The following is a 27308-nucleotide window of genomic DNA, read 5'->3' on the forward strand; positions in this document are numbered from 1 at the left end:
TTTACAACAGGTTTTCAGATCAGCTCTAGATTTTTAAAACCTCTTTGGATTATATATTTCTATATTTTCATTTAATTCCATACCATTTCTCAGGTTTACAAGTTTCTCATGTCTATCGTCTATGTTATGAGATAATGTTTTAAGTTTACTTTTCTCAAACTTTAAGTGATTCCTGCTTCCTTATGTGTTTGAGGGATATGGGGAGAGAATCTATATATAGGTTCATCTGGCTTGACACTCTTTTAAAAATAATTATCAGATTTTTATTAAGTTGTCTTTCTCCCAGAATTTTATACAGCCAACATGACTGATGCAGAGACACCCATGATAGAAAGACTGGTGTGTGCCCTTTAGATTGGAGCTCCATTTTCGGGTCAGACACTGTATCACATTCATTTTCTGACACAGAGTGTCAGAAAAGAAAGTTGTTATTTGAATAAGGAATCACCGATTAACTGATTTCTATACTTAACGTTCCTACAGTTTCAGATTGCAGAATAAAGTAAAAGAAATTGTGTGTCTAAGTCTTTGAATTTGTATGTCTTAACTGTCAGTAAAGAGTCACAGGATATTTATTTGGTTACACCAAGAATCTTTATTGAGCAACTACTAAGTGCTCTAAATCAGTTATCTATTGATGTGCAACAAATTATCCCTAAACCTAGTGGCTTAAGACAACACATGTTCATTATCTCAGAGTTTCTGTGGGTTAGCAATTTAGGAATGCATTAACTGAGTGCCCTTGACTCAGTGTCTCTCACATGACTGTAGTTAAGGTATCCTTCAGGGCCACAGTCATCTCAAGGATTAACTGGAGGATGATCACTTTCAAGTTCATTCTCATGGCTGTTGGAAAGTATGAGAATATCCACTTCCAAGCTCATTCACAACAGTGGAAAGGCCTCAGGTTCTAGCTGGGTATTGGTTGGTGACATTAGTCACATGCCATGTTGCCATGTTTGTCTCTTCTTTGAACTACCCAACATGGCAGCTTGCTTCCTGCAGAGTGAGTACTGAGAGAGAGAGAGAGAGAGAAGAGAGAGAGAGAGAGACTCTTAACTTGCTGACCTTGATTTTTTGGAAACAGTGGTGACATTTCCTTAGATGTGGAAGACTGAGACCAAAATCTGTATTAGTTTTCTAGAGCCACCTTAACAAAGTACCACAGAATAGGTGGCTCGAAAAAACATTCATTTATTCTCTTACAGTTCTGGAGGCTAGAAGTTTTAGATTACTATATCTGTCAGCAGGATTGATTTCTTCTGAGGGCTATGGGGAAGAATCTATTCCCTGCCTGCTTTGGTTTGAATGTGTCCTTTCCAAAGTTCAGGTGCTGCCAATGTGATAGCATTAATAGGTGGGGCCTTTAAGAAGTGATTAGAACATGAGGGCTCCTCAGTTATGAATGGGATTAAGACCCTTCTCACACTCTTCAGTCACTTGCCCCTTCTGCCTTTCACCATGTAAGAATACAGTGTCCTCCCATCTAGAGTCACAATCAACTGAATCTGCTCTTGCCTTGACCTTAGATTTCTCAGCATCCAGACTTGTATGAAATAAATTTCTGTTCCTTACAAATTACCCAGTCTTGGGTGTTCTGTTAGAGCAGCACAAATGGACTGAGACAGAAATTGGTACCAGAGGAGTGGGGTGTTACTATAAAAAATACTTGAAAATGTGGAAGTGGATTTGGAACTTGGTAATGGTTAGAGGCTGGAGCAGTTTTAAACTGAATGCTGAAAAAAAAGCATGTATTTGTGTGAATAGAGCATTAAGGGTGATTCTGGAGAGGACTTAAAAGAAGACAAGAGCTGTAGGGTAAAGCTTCAGTCTTCTTAGTGACTACCTAAGGGATTGTGACCAGAATGCTTAGAGAAATATAAATAGTAAAGACAATTCTGATGAGGTCTGAGATGGAAATGAGGAACAAGGTGTTGGAAATTGAAGGAAAAGTCCATCCTTGTTTGAAATTGGCAAAAAACAAACAAACAAAAACTTGACTAAATTATGTCCATGTCCTAGGACTTTGTGGCACGCAGAAATTAAGGCCAATGAGCCAAGATATTTGGTGGAAGAAATCTTTAAGCTGAAACATGCTGAAGAAGCTGCATGGCTTCTCTTAACTGCTAATAGTAAATTGTGAGAAGAGAGAAACAATTTAAAGATGGAATTTATAATCAAAAGGGAAGCAGAAAGGAAAGATTTGGAAAATTCTCATCCTGGACATGTAAAAAATAAAAATGTGTGTTTAGAAGAGAAAATCAAGGGTGTGTCCAAGTAACTCTTTGATAAGGAGATTAGTATGGATAGAAGGAAGCTAGGTGCTATTCATAAAGAAAATGGAAGAATGACTCTGAGGGCATTTCAGAAATCCTTAAGGCTGCCATGCCCATCACAGGGCAAGAGTACCAAGGCACTGAGGGGAGAACAGTTTTAAGGAGGAGACCAGGGTACCTGTGCAATCTCAGGACTCCTTGTCTAGGGTTGTCTCAAGAATATGCTCCTCATATTCTGGCAGGACATTCCTCAGCTGTTCCAGCTGTAACACAGGCCAGCCCAGGTACAGCTTAGACCACCACTCTGGAAGTCATAAGCCATAAGTTTTGGTGGCATCCTTGTGGTGCTAATTCTACAGACTTGCAGAGTACAAGAGCAGTGGAGGCATGACTGCCTCTATCTAGATTTCAAAGGATGTCTCAGACAGCCTGAGAACCCAACCAGAAACTTCACACAGGGATGAGTTTGTAGCAGAGAGCCTCCACTATGGAAATACTTATTGAAGCCATTAGGGGCAGGGCTGTCCCCAGACCCCAGACCCATAGAGCTGCCAGCATGCAATGCCTGCCTGGGAGAGCTGCAGACACCCTATAGCACATGAGAACTGTGCCCAGCAAAGCCATGGGGATGGGGTCAGTCTCCTGGAGCCTTGTCCAGCCCCCACTGCAGTGTGTCTAGAAGGTGGCACATGGAGTCAGGGAGCTTTGTTCTCAGGCCCCAGGATTTTGTGTTGCTTGCCTTGTCAGGTTTCGGACTTACTTGGGACTTGTTACTCTTTTCTTCTTTCTTATTTCTCCCTTTTGGAATTGATATGTATGTCCTATACTTGTTTTACCATTGTATTTTGGAAGCACATGACTTGTCTGATTTCACTGGCTCACATCTAGAGGAAAATTTGTCTCTGGAAAAATCATGCCTTGAGTTTCACCCATTTCTGATTTAGAAAAGACTCTGGATTTCAGATTTTTGAGTTAATGCTGGAATAGGTTAGAACTTTGGGGCTACTGAAATGAAATGGATATGTTTTGCATATGATAGGACATGAATTTTGAGGGGCCGGGAGCAAATGTTATGGTTTGAATGTGCCTTCACTAAAATTCAGGTGATGCCAATGTGATAGTCTTAAGAGGTGGGACCTTTAAGAAGTGATCAGGCCATGAGGGCTCCTCCCTTGTGAACGGGATTAAGACCCTTATAAGAGGCTACATGCAGTATTTAGTCACTTGCCCCTTTTTCCTCCACCATGTGAGGACACAGCATTCCTCCCTTTGGGAGGAGCAGTCCTCACCAGACAACTGAATTTGCTGGCTCCTTGATCTTGGACTTCCCAGTCTCCAGAATTGTGACAAATAAGTTTCTGTTCCTTATTAACTACCCAGTCTCAGGTATTCTGTTACAGCAGTACAAACAGACTAAGGTGATGCCTCTCCCCTAGCTTGTAGTGGCTTGCTGGCAATCCTTGGCATTCCCTGGCTTGTAGATGTGACGTCCCTTCTCTGCCTTCATGTCCACATGGCATTCTCCCTATGTAAGCAAGTTGTGGGGCAGGGAGGGGAACTCACATCTTCTCCTTTGACCATGTTAAATAAGTTTTGACTGTTAGGCTTCAAGAAATAATGTCAGTTATTTTAGGAGAGCAGAGAAGGAAGAAGAAAATCACAGCTGGGAAGGTTTCATGGAGAAGGACCTAAAAGATGGATAGAGTTTGGTGACATTAAATTTCAGGCTTCTCTGGAACTCCCAAGCCATTTGGATAAGTAAACGGATAACAAAACGTATTATAATCACAGATAAGCATCTAGTGTTTTTCCCTTCACAGAGGGAAAGCTCACTAGGAATTATTAAAGCCCTGTTCTGATCAGTAACTTCGGCCACTTCTAGATGGAGCTGACAGTTCTCCAGCAGGGAACACTGACTTAGGAATATCCCTTGCTTCAGTAAATGCATCTCTCTTTGAGTCTCTGTTAAGAAGGTAGGTCTCGAGAATAACCAGAAAAATTCCTTGACCTATTTAAGTCAAGTAAACAGATACGATGTTGGGGGGAGGGGGGTAGAGATGAACAGGTAAAGGGGCATGAAAATCAACTACAATGTATTTTGAGAAGTAAAATTTTTTAAAAAATTAAAATAAAATTCTTAAAAAAAGGTAGGTCTCTACTGCTATTGGTTTAGTCTTGTCTATGCCCAGGAATATGACATGAAGATAATGGGGAAAACAAAATCATTGAATTAGGAATGACTCTTACCTCTATCCCGGCATGATTGGATGTGATTTTAGAGATCTACTGAAAATTCTAGTCTGGTCTTGTCTCTTCTTGATTAAAGACCTTTAATTGCTTGCTCCGCATTGCTTTTAGATAAAAGGTTCTAATCCCAAGCTTTGCCTAGAAAAGCTCAGATGTGCTGGCCTGACCTACGCCTCTCTCTTCTCATTCCAGCCTCCGGCCTTCCTTTATTTCCCACCCACTTTCTAACAGGACTTGCTCTCTTTCGCTTCAGGGACTTTGCACCACAAGCGCCGATCTTGGTATTCTATTCATTCTTCACATAACTGAAGTGCTTAAACTTTTAGGGGCTGTCATTTGACACTCCCTACTTCCCTGCTTTTTTTTTTTTTTTTTTTTGCATTAACTTTCAAAGAAGTAGGTGGGTTTTGATAGAAAGCGGTTCATTTGTAACCCAGGCGATTTTAGGATATTCCCTGCATCACCACTAGGGGGAGGGCTGCCCAAGTTTTATGCTTCAGAGCTTTGGTTACAGCTTGCTTGATGGAATGGAGCCCAGGAGAGAAAGCTAAGGGCAGATGCCCAGCTGCAGTGGAGAAGCGGGAGGTGAAGATAGCATTAGTGCTGGAGCATGAAACAAAAAATAGAACAACGCAGGATGAAAATCAGAGAGGACGGTCGTTGGTGCTTTCAATTGCTGAGGGGATGTGACACTAGTTTAAAAATTAATAGTGAATGCACTCGAGAGAAGAAAGTGTCTTTGCAGAGGGTGCTGCTAGATAGAAGCTTTGATGGATGGGGGTTCTTTACTGACTATTCTTTGTTGCTCCCACTGTTGGAAAATTGAAGGTAATCAAGCTTAAGACTCAAATGGAAATTTTACAGGACATTTTTGATAGGTAATCTGCAGATTTGAGAGATATGTATACACACACACACACATATATATATAATTCTTTTTCTTTTTTTGCTCACCACAGTAAAAGCTTGGGCTGTAGTTCTGGAATGTCTGAGTTTGACTCCCAGCTCTATCATCTGTTAGTGGGGTTAACTTGGACAAGTTGTATTTCTTCTCTGTGCTTGGTTTCCTCATCTGTAAATTGGGAATAATATTAGTCCTCAGAGGATTACTGAGGAATAATAACAGCTAAAACAGTATCATGTGTATTACATGTGAGACGCTATTCTAAGTTCTTTATGTCTGAATACTTTAGTTCTCAGAGCAACCTTATGACACAGATATAGTTACTATTATCATTTCTATTTTACAGTTGAGGAAAATGGGGCATAGAGGAGTTTAGAAATTTGTCTAAAATCACACAGCTAGAAGTGACAGAGTCAGTATTTGAACCCATCGGGAGCTTGAAACAGTGCCTGGCTTAAATTAGGCACTCAACAATGTTAGACATTATTCTGCAATTTACTGAGAAGCCCCCGACTAGCTGTATTGGAGGTTCTATTCTGTGTAGAGCAAGGCATCTATTTTTCCATAGTCTGATTTTGTGTATGATTGTGGAGGGAGGAGAAGAGGGCAGCAGGGAGGAAACTCCCCAGTGCTTGATGAGTGCAGCTTCATCACTGTTTGATTTGTGAGAGGATTCTGGGCTGCTCAGGACATGAGCAGCATTATTTCAGAGTCCGTTTGTGTGGCCAGCCTGGGAGGAGTGGAGCTTCTCATTTCTGCGTAAAACATGGCATGGTAGCTTCATCATGCTGTTCTGGCACCCCTGCCCTTCAGCTCAAATTGGGGGAGGACCCAAATTTGGGCCCCCGGTGAGCATCGTTGTTCTCACTAAGGACCCTGGAGGCAGTGAGAGTGGGAGGAGACAATGTGAAGAAGCTTCTAGAAGAATAGGATATCAACCTGTGGGCTGAAATGAAACAAGAAAACCCTTTACTAGGACATATTACACACCCTGAGTACCTCTAGGAACAAACGAAAGAGAATTTAGAGGAGGAAACCTCTAAAGACTGTTAACATGCAGGTGAGATCAACAGGCATCCAAGAGTGATTACTTTTTAAAGGAACACGTTCAAGCTTAGTCTGCTAGGCCTGGGGTATTAGGAGAAATATAGATCTATTTCCTTTTAATTAAATCATTCCCTCTGTTTTATGGAAGGGATAAGCCTGATGTATTGTATAGCATTTATTCCCTGGGACATCTATCCCACGCCCCTCAGAAATCTGCATCCTCGCACCAAAGTTTGATTGATGTGAGAGGTACAAGCTACAGACAGGCACCAAGTTACAATTCAAGTTGAATTTATGGCTCAGTCTTGATACAAAATGGTAGTGAACACAAGTTTTCAAAACATATTAGGAGAGTACACAATGTCACTCCACAGGATTTGCTATATGAATAGAGAACACAGAAATAAGTGTTATTAAAAACCAGTATTTTTATTACCTAACTGAGTGATGTGTTCACCACATAGAAGCAGAAGTGGATGATTAAAACTTGTATGTATCCGCAGTATGGGTATCTGTTTAAGCACCTAGAGGGCAGGTCCCTATCTGCTTAACTGTTTTTATACAATGCCCCGAGCCCTGGTGGGTGTAGATGGATGCTCCACTGGTGTTCTTTGAAGATAATGATGCCAGTGATTTCTTTCTGTTCACTTACCAGAGAGCACCTTTGGAAAATATGTCTAACTCTGCTAAGAACGAATGTCTCTATGAGATGGGAAAAATTGAAATTCCTCTGCTAGAGATATGGATCAGAAGGATAGACAATCAGCCTCAGAGGTTAGAAGGATGTTAGCCTGTACTGTGGTTGCTACAAATTAACATTATTTCTGTCAAATTTATTATAGTCTGGTCAAGGTTAATAAATTTGTAGTTAATTTTTCATTGGCATACTAGAGATGTAGAGCAATAAACAATCACTTTTGCCACCTTCTTTAATAGATATAATAACAGTAATTGATTCTATTATGGGACAAATAATGATTGAGGGATTGTATAAAACACAGCGAGAGTGAGTTTCTTCTACAGGGAGTTCGTAAATATTCTCTTAGATTGAGAAGATTTTGCTTGGTTTTTTGTTTGTTTTTATTGAAACATAGTGAACGTACATATCTGTGGGGTACAGAGTTGCATATCAATACCTGTGTGAGAAGACTTTCGTTGTGAAAGCATTTTCAAATAATCACCCTTCTCTGATGCTATTGAGGGTAAACAAACTGGAAATGACGTTCCAAATTTGAAAAGCTTTATTACAGGCATACTGTTTTAGTCTGTTTTATTGCTATAACAGAATACCCGAGACTGGGTAATTTATAAAGAACAGAGGTTTATTTGGCTTATGATTCTGGGACAGCTGCATCTGGCAAGGGCCTCAGGCTGTTTCTATTCATGGCGGAAAAGTGGCAGCAGCCGGCGGGTACAAGCAGATCAACTGGTGAGAGGAAGCAAGAGAGAGAGAGAGGAGGTGCCAGGGTCCTGTAAACAACAAGCTCTGGCAGGAACTAATAGGGTGAGAACTCACTCATTAATCCCCCCTTCCCCAGGGAGAGCATTAATCCATTCATGAGGGATCTGCCCCCATGACTCAATCAGTTTCCAGCACTGCCACATTGGGGATCAAATTTCCATATGAGTTTTGGAGGAGACAACACATCCAAACTCCATCACATACAGAGAATGATTAGTAAGGTTGGATCAGAAATGGTTTGAGAGTTTCACTGGACTTTGCATGCTTTCCCAGAGCGATTTTTAAAATGATAAAACCCAGTTCTTAAGTATAACGATAGTAACTCACCTATCTAGGACTTAGATCTGGGGAAGTAGACAGGTGCAGCTGAGGAATCAGCTGAACAACTGGTATCCGCACTGGACTGAATGTTTGTGTCCCCCCAAAATTCATATGTTAAATCCCAACCCCAAGGGAATGTGTTAGGAGGCGGGGGCCTCAGGATGTGAATGGGATTAGTGCCCTTATAAAAGGGGATAGAGAGCCTGCTCCTCCCTTCTGCCACATGGGGACACAGCAAGAAGACAGTCATCTATGAACCAGGAACAGCCCCCCCCCCCCCACGAAATCTGCTGGCACATTGATCTTTGACTTCCAGCTCCCAGGACTACGAGAAATAAATTTCTCCTCTTTATAAGCCACCCAGCATCTGGTATTTTGTTATAGCAGCTTGAACAGACTAAAACAGTATCTGTCTTTGTCATTATAAGTTGCACAACACTAGGCAGACTGGGCTTGTAGCTCTGAAACTAAGCATTTATTCTTCCATTGGATGCTGGAAGCTCAAGCATGGGGGAAAAGGCATGCTGTTCTCTTCTGTGCTGAAGTTTGAGCCAAGTAAAGCTTGATCATGGGGAGAACGCGTAGTTTAAAACACAGTGAAGAGATGTAGACAGGCAGATTTTTTTAAAAAGTAATAATGAGATTTCAGTACAAAATGTTCAGTATTGCTTTGCTTTCCCTGAATTTACTTGTCCATAATGGAGACTTGTTTTCAAAAGTAGAGTTTGAGCTATTTATTAAGGACAAATAAGTTTGTAGTAGAGAATAATATGTAACAAAATACTGAATCTAGACCTTACTGGCTAAATAGCTAAGTGAAAAGCAAAGTATAAAGCAAGTCAAAATGTCTTTGGGATAGAATTTCCTTTTTTGTAAAATGTAGACAGCTGGACTAGATGTTCTCCAAGGTGTTGTTTAATAGTGAATTCTAAGATTTATAATGTGATGTATACATACATATATATGTGTGTGTGTGTGTATATTTGTCAGTTTAGAACCCAACAGACATGCTATGATGACTCTGCTTCACTTAGACACCTGACATTCCTCAGCTGTAACTCACAAGAAGCCCTGATCCACTCATTAATATATAAGAGGAGCAGTTCCAAAAGAGGAAAACACCAGACCTTAATTCTCAGCTGAAAGTGCAAATACAACAAACATCACAGACAGAGACAATTACAGTTAAGATGCTTAAAAAGCAAACAAACCAAACAGTTAAACACAGTCTATTAATGCACAGAGCTAGACATTGCTGGGGGGAAAACATTACCTTAGCATATACAAGCTGGCATCTTAAAAATGGTAGGAGAGAGGAGAAAATAAAAGAAAAGGAGACAGAAAGGAAGGAAGGATAGGGTGGGAAGAAGGGGGAAAAAGAGGAAAGGGAAGAAGAGGGGAGGAAATAAAGCCGAGAAGGGAAGGAAGGAGCAGACAGACTGCTGTGGTAAGATAATGGCTTTTGGAATCAATGGATTTGACTCTCAGCTCTGTGTTATACTAATTATGTGACTTTAGGAAGTTACTTAGTGTCTCTGAGCCTCAATTTTGTCATCCATAAAATATGGCTAATAAAACTTTGTGTCTCGGTTTCCTTACCAGACAGCCTAACTCAGTACGATGCAGTGAGATGACATTGATAGGACAGTTCCCTCAGCGTCAGTCAAATCTCTATGAAATTTGGCTGTTATTATTACAGTTATCACTGCTGCTGCTGTTGGTGTGAGAATTAAATGATAAAATGCATCTAAAAATCTTTAAAACAATCCCTGACGCCTGGTAAGCAGTAAATGATAGAAAGAAAAATATAATTAACATTTACTGACCATGTATTAATAATGGCCTGTATTTTTCGAGCGTGATGTTGTCACCAACACAACCTGACTTCCAGTTTACAGGTGAAAAAAACTAAGGTGTAGAAGTTAGTTGGCCCACAAACATGCTCCTGGAAAGGCGTGTTCAAAGATATTATTCGATCTAGCTAGACAAGTCTATGGTCTTTCTCCTGCAACATGACCAGGCACCAACTTTGGCTTTTTAATATTTAATAGTATATTCATTTATTCTTTACTATAAATTCTGTTAATATTTATTGTTTACAATAAATATTGTTCTGATTTTCATTTATAGAATGTCCCAGAAAGATGATGTAGACCCAGATTTCTCAGATTCCAAAGCCTACTCTCTTTCCACAAGAAGAACACATGGATGAGTACAAAGATTCTTCAGAAAGTTTGTGAAAAAGTGAATTAAAAGAGAATGACAATCTTTCCATGAATATTTTGAAGACTGCTTGTATTTTGTAAGCTGTTAAGTGTATAACCTCTGTAGACCAGCATTTTTCAATGAAAATATAATGTGAACCAAAAATATGAGCCAAGTATGTGATTTAAAATTTTCTAGTAGCTACAGTTAAAAAAGTGAAAAGAAACTAGTGAAATTAGCTTTAATAACATATTTTATTCAACCCTATATATCCAAAATATTTGAACTTAAATATGTAATTAATATAAAAATGACTAAAGAAGGGTTTTTACATTCTTTATTTTCTTGTGCTTTAGTCTTTGAAATCCCATATGTATGTTATCTGAACTAGACACATTTCAAGTGTATACAACCCACATATGTCCAGTGGCTACCACGTTGAATCATGTATCTTCAGACAATTGCTTTGTCACTGTGAATGATTCTCCAAACCACGGAAGGCACTGAAGTTGGTAGTCGCAGCAGGATTGTCACAATATAACAAAAAGAAAAAATGTGATCAAAGATTTTATAAATTAATCATGTCAATGAAATTTTGAACTGCACTAGCTGATTCTATAAAGCAAAAAATAGCTTATTTTGCCCTTAAGGAAAAAAAAAATCTCATTCACTCAGAACAGGAACTTGGTTCTGTTTCCCTCTTTTACAAGCAAATTAAAAAAATTAAAAAGGTAGTTTGGATTTCATGTGGAACAGAAGGAAATATTTAGAATTCATTTACTAGATATTTAGGGAATACAAAATAGGGAGATGGGAGGGTGAGAATTGTGGCGACGTCATCAAAGCCTTTTATCAGCAAAGCTGCCATTTTATAGGGACGTAATCTAACAGGCACTACGCTCAGTTTGCTTTGGTTGAGAGCTTCCACTTGCAAGGTGATGTTACGAACTCTACTCAGAAACTCATGGAAAAAGGCGAAGGACTATATCACATGCTTCTGCTTCTTTTATTTACTTACTCACATGCACCAGATGTCAGAACTCTTAAATTTGGAGACTTTTAAGTTCCATGATGAACTCCATAATAGTTGCTTGACGGAAAGGACCAAAGGGTTTCAAGAAAATGCTAAACCCCTGACATTCACAAGCCACAGTTACGTAATACTTCATTGGAATACTTCCTAGCTCCAGAGAGCAGCAGTGATCTAAGAGTTTCCTCCCCAAACCTGGACCTTAATCAGCTCCATTTGTATGTTGGTAGCTCCATCTATCAAAATACACCTTAGTGCCAAGGCTGTATGTAATGCTTTTCGATGTATCCACATTTAAATTTTGCTTCCTCATTTTTCATCCCTTATTTGATTTTTTCATCTACACCATAGCTTCATCAAACTCTATTTTTATTATAATTCTAGAACAATTAGAAATATTAGTAATTAAATTGGAAAAATCTGCCTGTATAAAGTTGAGTAAGAACATTTCAATTCTATCAGTATGAGTGTGAATTATTTTAGGCAAGCTGTCATTTAGGCTTTCTAAAGTGGGTTTTGTTCTTGCAGTCAAGAACATTGCTTAGTGCAGAATTAATTAATCATTATAAATATAAAACCTGCAGTATCAGCTTCTGTGTTTAGAAAGGTTTCAAGAGGCAAGGTTGAAAGAGTCAGTAGGCTGCTGAAGGTAATCTTATCATGTGTGCCCGCCCCCAATCTGATAAAAGGACAATTAAACTATGTACTTCATCTTTGTACCGGCCCTTATTTCAAGTATTAGTTCAAAAACTGGAAGTGCCTACTTTTTACAGCACAAAAGTTTTTTTTTTTTCTTTCAAAGTATCATTAAAAGAGATTTTTAAAAGCAAGACTGATTTAAAAAATGGCTAAAAATTGAAATTTAGTTTGACTGGAGGAAGATTCCCAAACAAAACAAAACAGCAATTTCATTCTCATAGCACTATGCTGAGTAGAAAACACGTCTTCTGTAGGCTCTAAGTTTTTCCAAATTCCCAATGGCTACTTAAGAAATGTTTGACATAATGACGATCATAAATGTATTCCTCACATTAAGGCTCATAGTCATTCGGCTACAAGAGAAAAAGTTCACTTGCTCCTTTGCCTTTCCTACTATTTTGTAATAATGGCTCTAAAATGACATTTCATTGTCCTGCTCTACAATGGACACTAATGCTAAAGTCAATTAAGTTATACTGGAATACATTGACCAAAACATGGAGATCAGATCTATGTGGGTAAAGAAACCAATTGACATAGTAATCTAGGTAATGATAACATTAACTAACATTTAATAAACCAACTATATGAGAGCCACTCTAAGTGCTTAATGTAATTGCCTTGGATAAGCATTTTATACAGAATAGTCTCATTTAAATCTTACCACTCAGAGGCAAAGAGTGCCCCTGCCTCCAATATAGAAAAATTTACCTAGTTTTTTGTATTACTAATATCTCAAAATTTAAAAAGTATTTGTTTATTTAAAAGTATATATTGAAAATTGGTTCACTGTAAGGCACTCTCCTAAGAATAAGACAAAATATACTGCTTCTAAAAATTTAATGTGTATTCAAACCACTGGATCATCTTGTCATACTGTAGACTTTGATTCGGCAGGTCTGCGTGGGCCTGAGATTCAGCATTTCTAACAAGCTCTCTGGTGATGCCCATGCTGTTGGCTTGAGGACCACACCTTGAGAACAAGAACAAAGTCTATACCAAGAGCAATTTTGAAGGGATAAGGTCCAAAGGACCATGCCATGATTGTTCTGAGGAGCTAACTCATAACTGCAGCTTTGGGAAATAGGCTTGGTTTTGTCAAAAGAGTTGGACCTTGAATAATGGGCAAAAGTAAGTGTGTTAGGCGGTTGCTTAGTATATTCTTGCTGGTTAATAAGTTGATGGAAAAGATGTTGAACCTGTTCTAAAGCATGCTGGGATATTTACAAGGCATTTGGTTCTCTCAGAAGAGAATCAATTGGAATTTATGTTTTATTGGTGTTCACATCCGCGTTTGGCATGCTCTTCCAATCATTCCTTCTTAAGTAACTGATGCATCTGCCTACATCTGGGCAGGTGGCGGATGAAAAGTATATACAGCCTGTGCAACACAGAACATTAATTATGCAAGCACCCCCCCCATTTTTTAGTTTATTTTAAAACATATCATTTTATGATTTGTATCACTATAATTATGTTTCTAATGTTTTTTTTAATTGATTTTGAATCTACTTAAAGAAACCTATTTTTAAAGTACATATCAACTGCTGCCATTCAGAAGTCATACTAGGCTGGCACACTGTGAGTCATTGGAGCACAATTTGAATACATTTCGGTATGATCAGCTGGGAGGATTTGTGAATGTCCAATATTTAATATTCTTTTAGAAAAATCGCCTTGATGTGTTTCAAGACTATGTCTATGCCCTAATGATATCAGTACCCATTTTTATTAGAGAGAGTTCTATGGTCTTTTGGGTTAAATGTGTTAGTTCTGGTTTTAGGAAAGAGACATTCTTCCAGGATGAAGTGTACCTTTGTCCATGTACTGTGTCTGAAAATTATGATTTTTTTTCACCAGAGTCACATGTGTTCTTATCTCCTGAGGACAGTTTCAGGTCATTAAGTTTTTTCCTAGTCATGGATCAGTGACATTACTCACAAACCTAAATGTTTTAACGTTTTCTCCTTGGCCATTGAATAAACCCTACAATCAAGGTTCCTCATAGTATGGCCTAAACCCAAACGGAAGTCTACCTGTAGTAGTTGCTATCTATTCCTTCTCCCCACCCCACATACAGTACACTCATTGATATTGCTCTTGTTCTTTTTGCCTAGAATAAGCCCTTTAAGAGTACGACTTGAAGACACTTTGGAAGACCAGTCTAGAGCCAAATTGAAGCCATGTGGTGATTGGGAAGAGAAGGGATGACTTTCAGAGCCTGTAGACTAGCTGCATGGAAAAAGCATGGAAAAAGCAGTAGCCCCTCCACAGTTCTCTTATCGACCCTGTGCACAGGCAGTTCAGAAGAGATGGAGAGTCCCAGAATTTGAGGCAGCAAATGTAACATCAATTCTTTGTTCATATAACTAACAATAAAAGGCTCAAACCTCAAGTGTCAGTGGTCTGTAGCCTGCTGGAACTTTCTACCCTTTACATTATAAAGTCCTGGTCTCAAGTAATGTCTAAGAAGCACAAAAAAAAGGTGATTATTTCATTTATGTATTTACCAGTGTTAAAAAAGTTAACATACTGAAGCTCTGCCCATTTTGAGATGAACATTAACTGTTATGAAGAAGTCTCCTCTCCTTATAACTAATCCCTGCCTCAACTGAGCCTGTTAGGTCAGTCATCCGCAGAAGCCCATACAGCTCAAAGCTTCCCAAAACTGCACAGCCCCAAACAGCCACACACCTGCAGAAGCTCTATTTGTTCTCCTGGTCCTCACTGCCACCAATGAAAGCCAATGCTTCCAGGAGCCTGGCTATACTGAGAGAGAAAATGATTTTCCCCTCTGTTTCCAAAGATTGATTTTACATATGAGGAGTCAAGCCTGTCTGTTAGAGGTCATGGAAGCTGTAACTTCTAGAGAAAACAGGCTTAAACATATAACCTAGGAGAAGTTTTTGCTATCCAGGAAGGAAAAAAAAAAAAAAGCCTTCTGGGCTCTAGGATTGTTCAATCAAAGAGAGGAAAGAGAAAGAGGAAGCAATACATGTAGGGGGCAGCCTCATAGGGTCCCTCAAATTTGAGTGAAGTCTGGAGACAGACATTTAGAATTTCCAGGTTGTTGGAAAATTCAAAGAAGGCTGGATGAGTGGAAAGGGTGTGGGCTGGGGATGAGCCACAGGGTGGGCAGTCTGTGGACACAAAAAAGTAGCATTTTAGACGTGAACCTTTAAATTGTTTCTGCTAGGTATAAAGAGCAGTAGATTAGCTGCCCCCAATTCTGTTTCCTCCCCCTCCCCTCTCCTCCTCCCCTTTCCTCTTTCTCCTTCTTCTCACTTTCTTTCCATTTTGGGGGAACTATAACAGAGAGGGTCAATGATAGTACTCTGGAAGAGCCAACCTCTTGGTTTTATGTGGCTTGTTCACAGAGGTGAGAGTCATTCATTTCCCACATCTCATCGCATGTTTCACTTTGTCTCTCAACTTATACATTATGGAAATTGTGACAATGGTTTTATATTTTAGATGCCTGGACACTGGCTTCGACCATGGAAGAGTAGTGAGTTTTATTCATAAACAGATAAAGATTAATGGTGCTCTTGATCCATTGCAAAAGCTTCTTTAAATAATGCAGGAGAAAGATTCATGAGATCATCACAAATCCAAAGACTAGGAATTTACCAAAGATGGCTTGTGTCTGAAATTCCTTCCTGCAGAAATTGGATGATCATGGAATGAATGCAAAGACCCGAGAGAGCAGAAAAACAAAATTCAAGATGTTTTTGATGAACATAAGACCAGAACTCAGGAAATGGGTTTAGCTCTGGAAACAGGAGAGAGAAACTTGAGGTAGGATCAAAAAGGGAAGAAAGTAGAGATAACATCTGAGAAGAGCTCTCTGATCACAGAGTTTAGAAGGAAAAGGGGTGCCCCATGGTCTGGCTGCTCTTAAAAATGTCATTAGGAAAAGAATGCGGAAGAGTTCGAGATTTCTAAATTTTAACTTGACTTCCAGATCTCATTTTTGTCTGGGTAGGAGCATAGAACATATTTTATGTCACAGTTTGTTAACTTGTTGTATAGCTTTTGAGTGTTTGGACAATGGTATGAGGGGCTCCATGAGCACTTTTGCTCAAGACCTATAGTTGATAGGGATAGACCTTTTCTTAAGCATCAAAATTAAAAGTAACCAGCTTACTATCTCAGCACTATCACTTCTCCTTCAATTTAATATCACTGAGTCTGGACTACACCCAGTGCTGGGTCAGAGGAGTGTAACTTTGATTTTGGGACTGGGATTGGCATGTTCTCTAAATTGTGTGGAGGTGTTGCTGTGATAATCTGTGTATCCTATTGATTCTTCAGACATCTGAGAGAAAAGGGTTCAAAGGAAACCTTGTATTAAACTAATTCTTTGTATTGAACTAATTTCTGAAGGAATCGTTTCCATTCCAGGGCACTCAGCTCCTGTAGGAAAGCATCCAAGATGTGTCTGATTGAGAAGCAAAGATGAGAAACTGGAAAAGATGAATTAGGAACCTGAAGTCATAATTCTAATATTTCATATTTTGGGGGGCTGTGATGTCATTGGACACTAACTTAAAAGGGCATGAGGATTTAATCTTTCAATTTTAATTTTTGTCTAGGAATATAAAGATTTAATTGTTTAAGTTTAAATCTGGGGCATTTTTAGGTACTGATGTTATATTGTTTTAGTACCTTTGTGTAATACAGGTTGTGTCATGAGTTGAACACATAGACTTTGTGATGTATCAGATTGTGTCCCCCCAAAATATATGTTGAAGGTCTAACTCCCAGTACCTCAGGATGTGACCTTATTTGGAAATAGGGTCACTGCAGATGTAATTAATTAAGCTATGAAGAGGTCATACTGCAGTAGGGTTGGTACTTACTCCAGTATTATTGGTATCTTTATAAGAAGAAGAAAAACAGACTACAGAAGAGATCACCATGTAAAGACATAGACACACGAAGGAAGAAGACAGCTGTGAGGTGACGGAGACAGATTGGAGTGATGCATTATAAGCCAAGGAACTCCGAGGATTGCCAGCAAACACCAGAAGTTAGAAGAGGCGAGAAAGGATTCTACTCTACAGATTTCAGAGGGAACATGGCCCTGCTGACACCTTGATTTTGGACCTCTATACTCCAGAACTGAGACAACAAATTTCTCCCAGTTTGTGGGAATTTGTTATGGCAGCCCCAGGAAACTAATAAATTTGGTGTAACTCTGGTAAGACATGCAGGATAATTTACTGGGAAAAATTTGGGGTGGGAAATAAACTAGGAAATGAATTTGCCACCTTGGGTAGAACTTGGCCTTGGCATTTAGTTAATTTTCTGCTTTGATCCATTTCAGAGACTTTTTGTTGTTGTTGTTAGGGTATACTATTTGCACAGTGGCTGTATATATCCAGATATTTTATTTAAAACATTAACAAATTCTTCTGTCCTTGGGAGGAAAAAATCCTGAAAAAATTCTGAAACAGAGAGTTTTAGTGGAAAAAGAATAAGGAAAGGAGTAGTATGTTCTTTGGCACCTCTTTAACAAGCTCATTAGTAAAATCCCAGTGTTGGGGCTTGTCACCAATGAATGAAGAGCTGCAGGAGAATATATCTTTCTCAGCATGAATAAAAAGAAATGAGTCAATGGGTAATACTTCGTTCATTTTCCTAATCATTTGCATGAAATTTGGTCCAAATCTTCATTTACCAGTCAATTCTCCTAAAATAAAAAAACAAAACTATACCTTTGGTTACAGCGTTAACTCTTTTGGTATAAGAACTGATGCCTTTGTTTTGCTCCTCAGGTAGATTTCTCATTATCTTTACCGATCTTCTGGACCGGTGAATACTTTTTGCATGATGACTTGAAGCAGCCTGGAGGCCAAGACAATGGCTAAGAGAAGCAGCAGGGAATTGAGCCTTGCACATTTTTCTAATAATAATAATAATTATTATTATTATAAAATAAAAGATGGGGAACCACCATGCTCGAGACAAGAAATTAGTCTGTGAAGAGACCTTCAAGTTCTTTTCATTGGCCATTGAATGGTACAACCAAAACAGCCGTGTTGTGATAAAATAAGCCATGATCACATCGACAGTACAGTGTCATGTGCTACAAGAATGTAAATGATCCCAGCAGCACTCAGCAGCCAGCAGATTAAATGATACCACCAGAAGTGACGAGGTGAATATTCTTTGATGAACACGTAAGTGTCAGCACAACTGTGCGACCACTGAAGAGGAAGTCTCCACACAAGATATGTGATCCAGTTATGGACAATCCACCACCAGAAATCAACCGTAGAATCTGTTGTACTTTTGCCTGAGAGTCTCCATTGAGCTTCGGAGCACACTGGAAATGCATTCCAGGCACAGGAAGAGTAGTAACGTACATTGTAATACAGCGATACAGGTATAAAGTCCCAACGATAAAAACGAATCTGCGCCCCATTATTGACTTGTATCTCAGAAACAGCCACTGGGTGATCCGTAATCCAACTAATATAATCCCAGTTATTTCTGATACAGAAAATGCCCATTTCACCCGGTCAATGTAATCAAAAAACTTGTCTGGGAGTGGAGGGCTGAGCTCCTTGGGAGGGACCCTTTCGTGCACAACTGTGATCATGACGGTGGCCAGGACGAGGTTGAAGAGTGCATACACGAAGGCAATGCCCGTTTTCCACCAGTCTGGGGGAAATTTGTTCCTTGATTCTGAGGGCATAGCAATCTGAATATAGCCTGGGTACTTTCTGGTGCCCTTTCCCAGCCCATTGGATAAGCTCTTGGGTTTACCACTGCCATTTTTGTTTTCTTCTTCAACAGGCTCAGTGGGTCTTTTGTTAAGTGTTTGCAGGGTCGTTGGTCTGATTTTCCATATATTCTTCCAGTTTTGCTGTCTCTATGATATCCATTGTCTCCAGTCTTCAGCTCAAAAAGCAGGTGGTAAAGTTCTTGTTCTTTGTGGAAACTTAATTTTTTTTTTTTTATTCTTCTGTTTCCAAGATCAACATGGGCACGTACAACTGATTTTGTTTCCTAATACGAAACGTAGAAGGTAGCCATTGGATTATTGTTCCTCCCCCGCAGGTATCTGCTGTAGGTTCACTACTTTCAGGAAAGGAAGCCAATTCTCCTCCCCCACCCAGAGTTGTTACTATCCCACAAGGGCAACGTTGGGTGAGGAGCATGAAGCCTAGACAGCTCTTCATGGCTCAAAGTCCTGTGGTTTCAGCCCACCTGGGTTTCTCAAGTTACATGGTTTTCACCGGAGGCCTGGTGGCAGCAGTGCCCGCTGCCACAGCTGTGGCTCTCCTGGCACAAGAGCGGAGCCCAAAAAACAGGTGCGATTCTTAAGACGAAAATCCTGGCCAACTCTCCCCTCTCCCAGCTATTAAAGGTGCCCAGAGACTTTTGAAGGGAAACGCCCAGCTGCCCTCCAGCTCTTCCAAAGAGGCAGTGTGGTGGCAGAAGCACGTCATGAAAGTGGGAGTAAGATTGTCCCAAATAAAGAAGCTAATCTTCCACTCTTCTCCTCACTCCATCCAGGGAGGTAGGTACCTTCTGGTTGACATACTTGGAAACTATTAGAAAAGACCCCAATTCCCACTTACATTTTCTGTGACTAGCCGGACGAGCAGTGCTGGTGGGGTGGTGTCCCACTATCCTTTCCAGAGGGGCAATTTGGGAAGATGTCCTCCTGCGCTTTCTCTACCACTCACCCACTCCTCCTCTGGAGAAGCATGACTTTTCTGATGAGATTGGGAAGGGGGCACTGAGCATGCATGGCTAAATCCCTTCCAGTTCCTTCTTTTGAATTTGGCTGTCTATTGCACTGGTGTTCAGCATTTTGTCTTCTGTATGGTTAGCACAGGTGGATCTGTGTCTAAGCCTGGTTTCTGAAGGATGGGCTGGAGATCTGACTTTTCCTACTATCAGGAAAAAAGCATGTGGTCCAAAGGTTCTGAGCTGCAGTGTCTGATCTCCCTCAGGTGGGTCTTCCCCAGGGTCTACATTTTGGGGGTAGTGTTGGGAAGCCCTAATGTGGCTGTGCACTTTTACCTACAATAAAGGGGATGCTTTGTCTCCCATCTCTCTAATTTTTCTGCCCATTCCTTAAGAGATGTGTGTGGAAAATCGGGGTGATTATTTATGATCAAAAACCCAAACATGAAAAAGTTTATCGGGTAGAAAGCATGATAAAAATGCAAGGGAAGCTTTCTGTAGTAAAAACAGCATCAACCTTGGAATCAGCCCTGGATTCAAATTCTGCCTCTTTGAGTAACTAGCTATCAACCCAATTACTCAGCCTATGTAAGCCTTGGCTGTAATATATCGATATCAAAACCTGTCTCACAGGGTTATAAAGATTAAATGAGATAAGATATACAACTTACTTCATTATCCCTCTGTGTCACCGAGGCTGGCATATAGTAGAACTCTACTGTGAGTTATTTTCCTCATTCCTCTTCTCCTGAACAAGCAACATTTATTTATCTTCTCTCCTCCACTCCCACACATACACATCCTCTGTCCATTCATAGCCCTTATTCTACTTCATCAAAATCACTTGACCTATTGTTAAGGGAGGAACATGTTTTGCTGGAATGCAAATGATCCAGTGCGATATCTATCATATGTACACTGAATGAAAATTATGCTGTTTTTTTTTCTTTGCCAATCCAACCCTGTTGGAAGTCTGGATTTGTCCTTATGATACACCTGCATTTTAGAGTATAATAAAATTATTCCAAAAAAAACATCAGTCTTATTTACAAAATTGTGGAATTGTTAAGAAACTTTTTTGTTACAAGATTCTTTAGTTATATAAACTATTTTTGTTTGCAATGCTTGCTCCATATAATTTCCCTAATAATGAGCCAAGGTGTGCATTTATAGTGCTTTTATATTTTTCTTTCATTCTATGGAATAATATAGAAAAATAAAATTCTTTTCCTTTATTGGCAAAACAACAAAAAATATGACCTCAGTGGGCTATTATAAAACCATGCAGAAGCACAAAATAGCCTTTTTAAATGTGCCAATGCCATGGGTTCAGGCGGTATAGATTAAATATTTCATTCCGTTCTCATTTGCTGAGTTCAACCCTACCAAGCCCCATGGGTACTGGGGCCATCAGGATGAGTGAGATTTGCTTCCTGCCCTTAACAGGCTCCTGATCAAAAAAGGGGGAAAAAGTGTAGGGTTGTAGCCACAGAAAGTATATAAAACATATCACCATTGCATCAGTCAGGGTTCAACCAGAGAAGCAGAGATACACATTAAGAGATTTATTGCAAGAAATTGGCTTGTACAGTTGTGTGGATCCTCTAGGTAAGTCCAAAATCCGTAGGCTGGGTCATCAGGAAGGGCTGGCTGAAATTAGTGGGCTCAAGGGGAAGCTGTTTTCCACTGGTGGAATTTCTTCTTCATCAGGAAAGCCTCCTCTGTTCTTAAGGCCTTTCAATAGATTGAATCAGGACCACCTAGATTATCTAGGATAAATTCTCTTACTTAAAGTCAAATCATCGTGGAGTTTCATCCCATCTGCAAAATACTTCTATCGCAACATCTAGATTAGTGTTTGATTGAATAACTTGGGGATAGAGCGTAGGCAAATTGACCCCAAAAAGCCAACCATCACAATCATTATTTGCAAAATCCTCATGAATCAAAAATCTAATGTAGAGCTCTTCTAAAATTGCACACAATGTCTGGTGAGCAAATATTGCAAGAATCTGTTATCTAAAGTGCTAACAATTTCACTTTGAAAATACAATCACTAGTTTTACCATGTCTGCAAAGATTCAGAATTCTTGCTGCTGTTATGTCTTTAGGGAGGAATAAGGAGGAGAAATGAATTTTATATTACTTTCTCTAATCTGTGTGTGTAGAGGGGAGAAAAATATAAGTATATAGCAGTAAAAAAGAAGTATAAATGGCTACTTCTAATAAAACACATTCCTTTATTATCAGATTCACTGAATGTTACTGGGTCAGCCTTTCATAAAGTAAGTTCCATGGAACACTAGTTTTTTGAGCTGAAATGCCTGTTTGCAATTTTTAGCTATCTATTTAATATGCATTTATATACAGAATATGTGTTTAATAATATACATATATATATTTATATACATTTATATGCAAACATATTTTATGAACTTATACATTACATGTGTGTATATATTTATATAGAGAAAGTTTCTGTAATCAAATACATAAAGAAAAGTTGAAACAAATTTAAGGCTTGTTTGGTGCTGAATATTTCAGAGCCTTTAACAGGTTGACATCATTGTCACTTTCAAAAGGTATTTGGAATTTAGCTTTGGTCAAACTCCTTTAAACATAGGACACTTTTATTCATGAGATAACTCTTTGGATTATTATTCATTGAAATGCATCTTTAAAATTTGTGCAATAAAGCTTTGTTTACGGGTGGGGGATGAGAAGGGTTGGCAATGAAGTAGCTATTCAAATCCAACTGAAAGTTGTGTCATAATGTGCCAGGGGTGGAAGAAACTTAAAGGTTGCCAAGTCCAACCACTCATCCAGTGGATAATACTTTTATTTTCCTTCAATCACATAGCTGGTCAATACTTCCTATATAAAAGAAACTGCAGAGTCTGACAACACGATCCATCACATTGTCTTCATCATTATTCTGATAATACCATTTGTCATTGTCAAAAGTCACCAATGAAAATGTTTCTAAAAGAAAGCCAACAAGCTAAGAGAGAAAGCAATCTATGTCTGTGGTCCACCAAGCATTTATTGAGTGTCTTCTACATGAAGGGCATGTAGCAATTCACCACCCTCTATAGGGGAGATGGATGTGCCCCAAACTAAGTAATGTAATGCATCAAAAGTCTTGCCCAGTTGTAAACAAATTTGTGCAAAAACACAAGTGGATGAGACCAGTTTTTTCAACTGTGGGCTGGTGTGTATGAGGGGTGGGACATACGTAGTTCATACATTTTGAGATTGACTTTTTTGATAAGATACTACCAAATTGAGTGGGAAATAAAGGGAATTTCATATACAGAGGGAAAAGAACGAGGAAACACCTGGTGGTGCCAAAGAGTACTGGGATGATTTGGGGATCAGGATGTAGGATGAATATTGGATGGGAGATAGGAGATATTATGGGTTGAATTGTGTCCCCCCAAATTCATATGTTGAAGTTGTAACCTCCAGTCCCTCAGAATGTGATCTTATTGAGAGGCAGGGTCTTTAAAGAAATAATCATATTAAAATGAAGACATTAGAGTGGACCCTAACCCAATATGACCAGTGTCCTTGTAAGAAGAGGAAATCTGGGATCAGACACACATGTGAGGAAGGTGATATGAAGAGACATAAGGAGAAGGTGGCTATATACAAGCCAAGGAGAAGCAACCAACCCCGGCAACACCTTGATTTTGGAGTTCTAGCCTCCGGAACTATGGGGCAGTAAATTTCTGCTTAAGCTACTCAGTCTGTGGTACTTTGTTAAAGCAGCCCTAGCAAATACACACAGCAGGTGAAGCAGAAATGTAAATTGGGGCTAGACTGTGAGAGCCCTTCGATTATGCTTTCAGGGGTCGGAGCAGTAGCGGGGAACTTTTGAAGAGGTCTGGGGTGCCTTATCAAGCTAACTTTGCAGCAGAGTGGAGCAACTCTGGGCTGGAGGAGGAGAGAGTCGAAGCAGGGAGCCAGAGCCTGGTGCTTCCCCAGTGGGCAGGTGAAAGACGTTGAGGACCTGAATTAGGCTGGGAACTTTGGGTAGAATTTGCAAAACATGCATAGGTAAACCTGATCGACTACAGGACACAGCTAACAAGAAAGGGTTTGTCATAGTTTTCTCCTCAGACTGAGTACAAGTGGGCAAGAATGCCTGGGTCCAAAGGCAATGGGCTGAATTGGATATAACACTTCCCATGGCCCATGGGGCTTTGCAGATGTGGTCCCCGCTGCTCTCTTACATTCACTTCCTTGATCTCTACACCCCTCCTACTGGCTTGCTTGCTTCTTTTCTTTTTCAGCTTTATTGAAATATCACTGACAAAAATTTTGTATGTTCAAGGTGTATGTTTTGATACATGTATACATTGTAAAATGATTACCACAGTCAAGCCAATTAATTTATCCATCACTGCACATAATTACCTTTATATGTGTGTGTGGCGAGAATACTTAAGATCTGCTCATCAAATTTCGAGTGTACAATACAGTATTGTTAACTATAGTCACCATGTTGTACGTTAGTTCTCCAGAGCTTATTCATCCTGCATAACCAAAATTTTATACACTTGGACTAATATTTCCCCATTTTCTCAAACCCCAGCCCCTGGCAACTACCCTTTTACTCTCTGTTCTTGTGAATTCAACTTTTTTAGATTCCACATATAAGTGACATCATACAGTATTTGTCTTTCTCTGACTTATTTCACTTAGCATAGTGCTCTCAGTTTCATTCATTTTGTCTCAAATGGTAGGGTTTCCTTCTTTTTTAAGGCTGAGTAATATTCCATCATGTGTGTGTTTGTGCGTGTATCGCATTTTCTTTATTCACTCATTTGTTGATGGACATTGAAGATATTTTCATAACTTGCCTATAGTGAATAATGCTACAATGAACATGGGAGTGCAGATATCTCTTTGAGATAGTAGATAGTGACTGGCTTCCTCTGTGATCTATAAAAATGCCAAGTTTTTCCCAGCAAAGGTTTTTGCATTATCAAATCCCACTGCCTGGAAGACACCCCCCGTCACCTCCTGACAGCCCCCACGATCATCACTTGAAGGCTCGTTCCCACCATACTGTATAAGTGCCCACATCACTTCTTTAGAGGGGTTGCCACATTTCCCAAACACTTTGCCACCTGGGTCCTTTGAGTCTTCACCCTGTTTATTTTTCCTCAATGTACGTCTCATGCTCTGTAACCAGATTGTTTATTTCATTTTGTTTTTTTGTTTGTTGTCAGCCTCCTTCCTTCAATTCCCAGCCCCCAACTAAAATGCAAACTCCAGGAATGTAGGGACTTAGTCTATTTTGTTCTACTTCTTCTCACTAGAGTCTGACACTGTCTCTAACACTTAGTAGGTATTCATCATATAAAGGTGGGATAAGTTTGAAACTAAAGTATGTCCTTGCAATTTTCTGAAAGTTGAAATCACTTGAATGTTTTATCATTTCCCTTTCACTCAGAAGAAATGATATTTTTGGTTAGTGCCTTTGCAATTAAAGAGATCATTCCTAGTAACAATAATTTTGAGAAAGACTATTTAAATTTCAGAAGATGTAACAACACACAGCAGTGAATTATGAAGAAGGTGCTGAGTTTTTGATTTTACATTTTCTCAGAGAAAATATGTTAAATCATATAATATTTTTTAAAAGTTTTCATAAAAATCTGGACAAGATAGTGGCAAGTTTCATGATCATATCTGATATTTCTTCCCCCTCCTTTGGCTTTGTGGGTATGTGGTGTGCATTAGGTTGTGTAACAGCGGATAAGGGAGCCTCTGACCTTTGAGTAGCTTAAATGTTTAGACACCTGATGACAATCTTTCATTAAATTTTGTGTAATAGCAGCCACTCCGGAAAGTAGGAGAAAACACAATTTGTTTTTCTTCAGCTATCTTCATAACAAATATCTGAAAATGTTTCCCAATGACAGACAGAACTGAGAGCTTAATATCTTTCCAGATGAGCATGGTGGCTTTCATTGAGGGAAAATGACATGTGTGGATGAGCTCAATGAAAAGTAAAGAGAAGAGGAAAGGAAAGTGAAGTTTGTGCATGGTCCAGATACGTTTAGGGACTTGGGCAGACTGCTTAGAGAGGGAGCGGGATGGGATGCTAATGGGCAGGAAACAAGTTTGGGAGATTTATGTTGTGTTAAAATGCAGTATAATCTTGGGAGCCAGCATTCTCTCCCTTCCTCCTTCCTTGATTTCCTCCCACTCCTCTATCCTTGCCTCAGGCTGGGAATAAAAGATACAGTTTTGGGCAGAAAAGTGGGTATGTCTACCCAGAGAGAATGAAAAGTGTAGGATTGAATGAGTGTTAAATATTAAAACTTTCTCACGTATTCCTGCTCATTCATTAGGCCAACATTTTCTGTGACCTTGATGGTATAATAATACTAGCTAAGAGCTATCTTTTATCAAGCACCCACTATGTGCTAACCCTGTGCAAGGTGCCTTAATTGGATCGTCTTCATGTAATGAAGAACCTCGACCAGAAGGATTTAGTAACTTTCCCAAGTCATTTTGGCAGGCAGGTGGCAGAGTATGGATTTGACTCTGAGACCTAAGCGCTCACCACTAAACATACTGCTTTCGTCTGTGCTCAGCCCCAGTGCATCTCAAACACTCCCGTGCATGAAATACCACGTGCTTGCTGACAACTGCTTATTAACTCAGCCAGTCTAAGTCTTTCTTCTGAACAACAGCCACACACTCAGATATCTAAAGTCATCTCCTTGCAGGTATCTTATGGGTGTCACAAATTTACCCAAAATTAAGCTCTGTCTCGTCTCACCTCACCTCACCCACACCCTTCATTTCAAGAAATAATGCTGTGTCTACCCCGTCCTCAACCAAATACCAGGGGTTCATCCTCGACAGCTCTCCTTCCTACCTCTCGCAAATGAAAATCACAAAGTCCTGTCACTTCTGCTTCCAAAATAAATCACAAATATGACTTCATGTCTTAGTTCCCATCAGCCTGGACCAAGCCATCATCACTTGGACCACTACAATAGACTCTTTTTCAATTCTTTGTTTTTATCATGAAATATAGCACACACACACACACACACACACACACACACATTCTAATATATATAATAGAAGAAGCTAGAAAACTTAAATGTATTGTCTAAAGAATGATAATAAAATGACTTCCCTTTATCCACCAACCAGTTTAAGATCAGCATATTTGTAGAGTCCTTCAATGCATCCATCCCCTGCTCTTCCCTGCCTCAAGAAAAAAACTCCACTATATTACATTTTGCTTATTATCCTCTTGCTTTCTATTTATTAATATTATTATTTTTTACATTCTATGATGTTGTTGTGAAGCAGTTGGGAGAGACGAGGAGAGGGGAAAGGGGAAGGAAATGGGATGGAAGAAGGAGGAAGGAGGAGGGGTGG

The 27308-nt window shown here is 39.5% G+C and overlaps 1 pseudogene; it reads right to left on the bottom strand.

Annotated features, from left to right (window-relative positions):
- Positions 1-17967: 17967 nt before the first annotated feature.
- Positions 17968-19084, bottom strand: LOC134386502 (phosphatidylcholine:ceramide cholinephosphotransferase 2-like; annotated as a pseudogene).
- Positions 19085-27308: the final 8224 nt, after the last annotated feature.

The sequence above is a fragment of the Cynocephalus volans genome, chromosome 9 (genome assembly GCF_027409185.1).
Source record: "Cynocephalus volans isolate mCynVol1 chromosome 9, mCynVol1.pri, whole genome shotgun sequence".
Taxonomy (NCBI): Eukaryota; Metazoa; Chordata; class Mammalia; order Dermoptera; family Cynocephalidae; genus Cynocephalus; species Cynocephalus volans.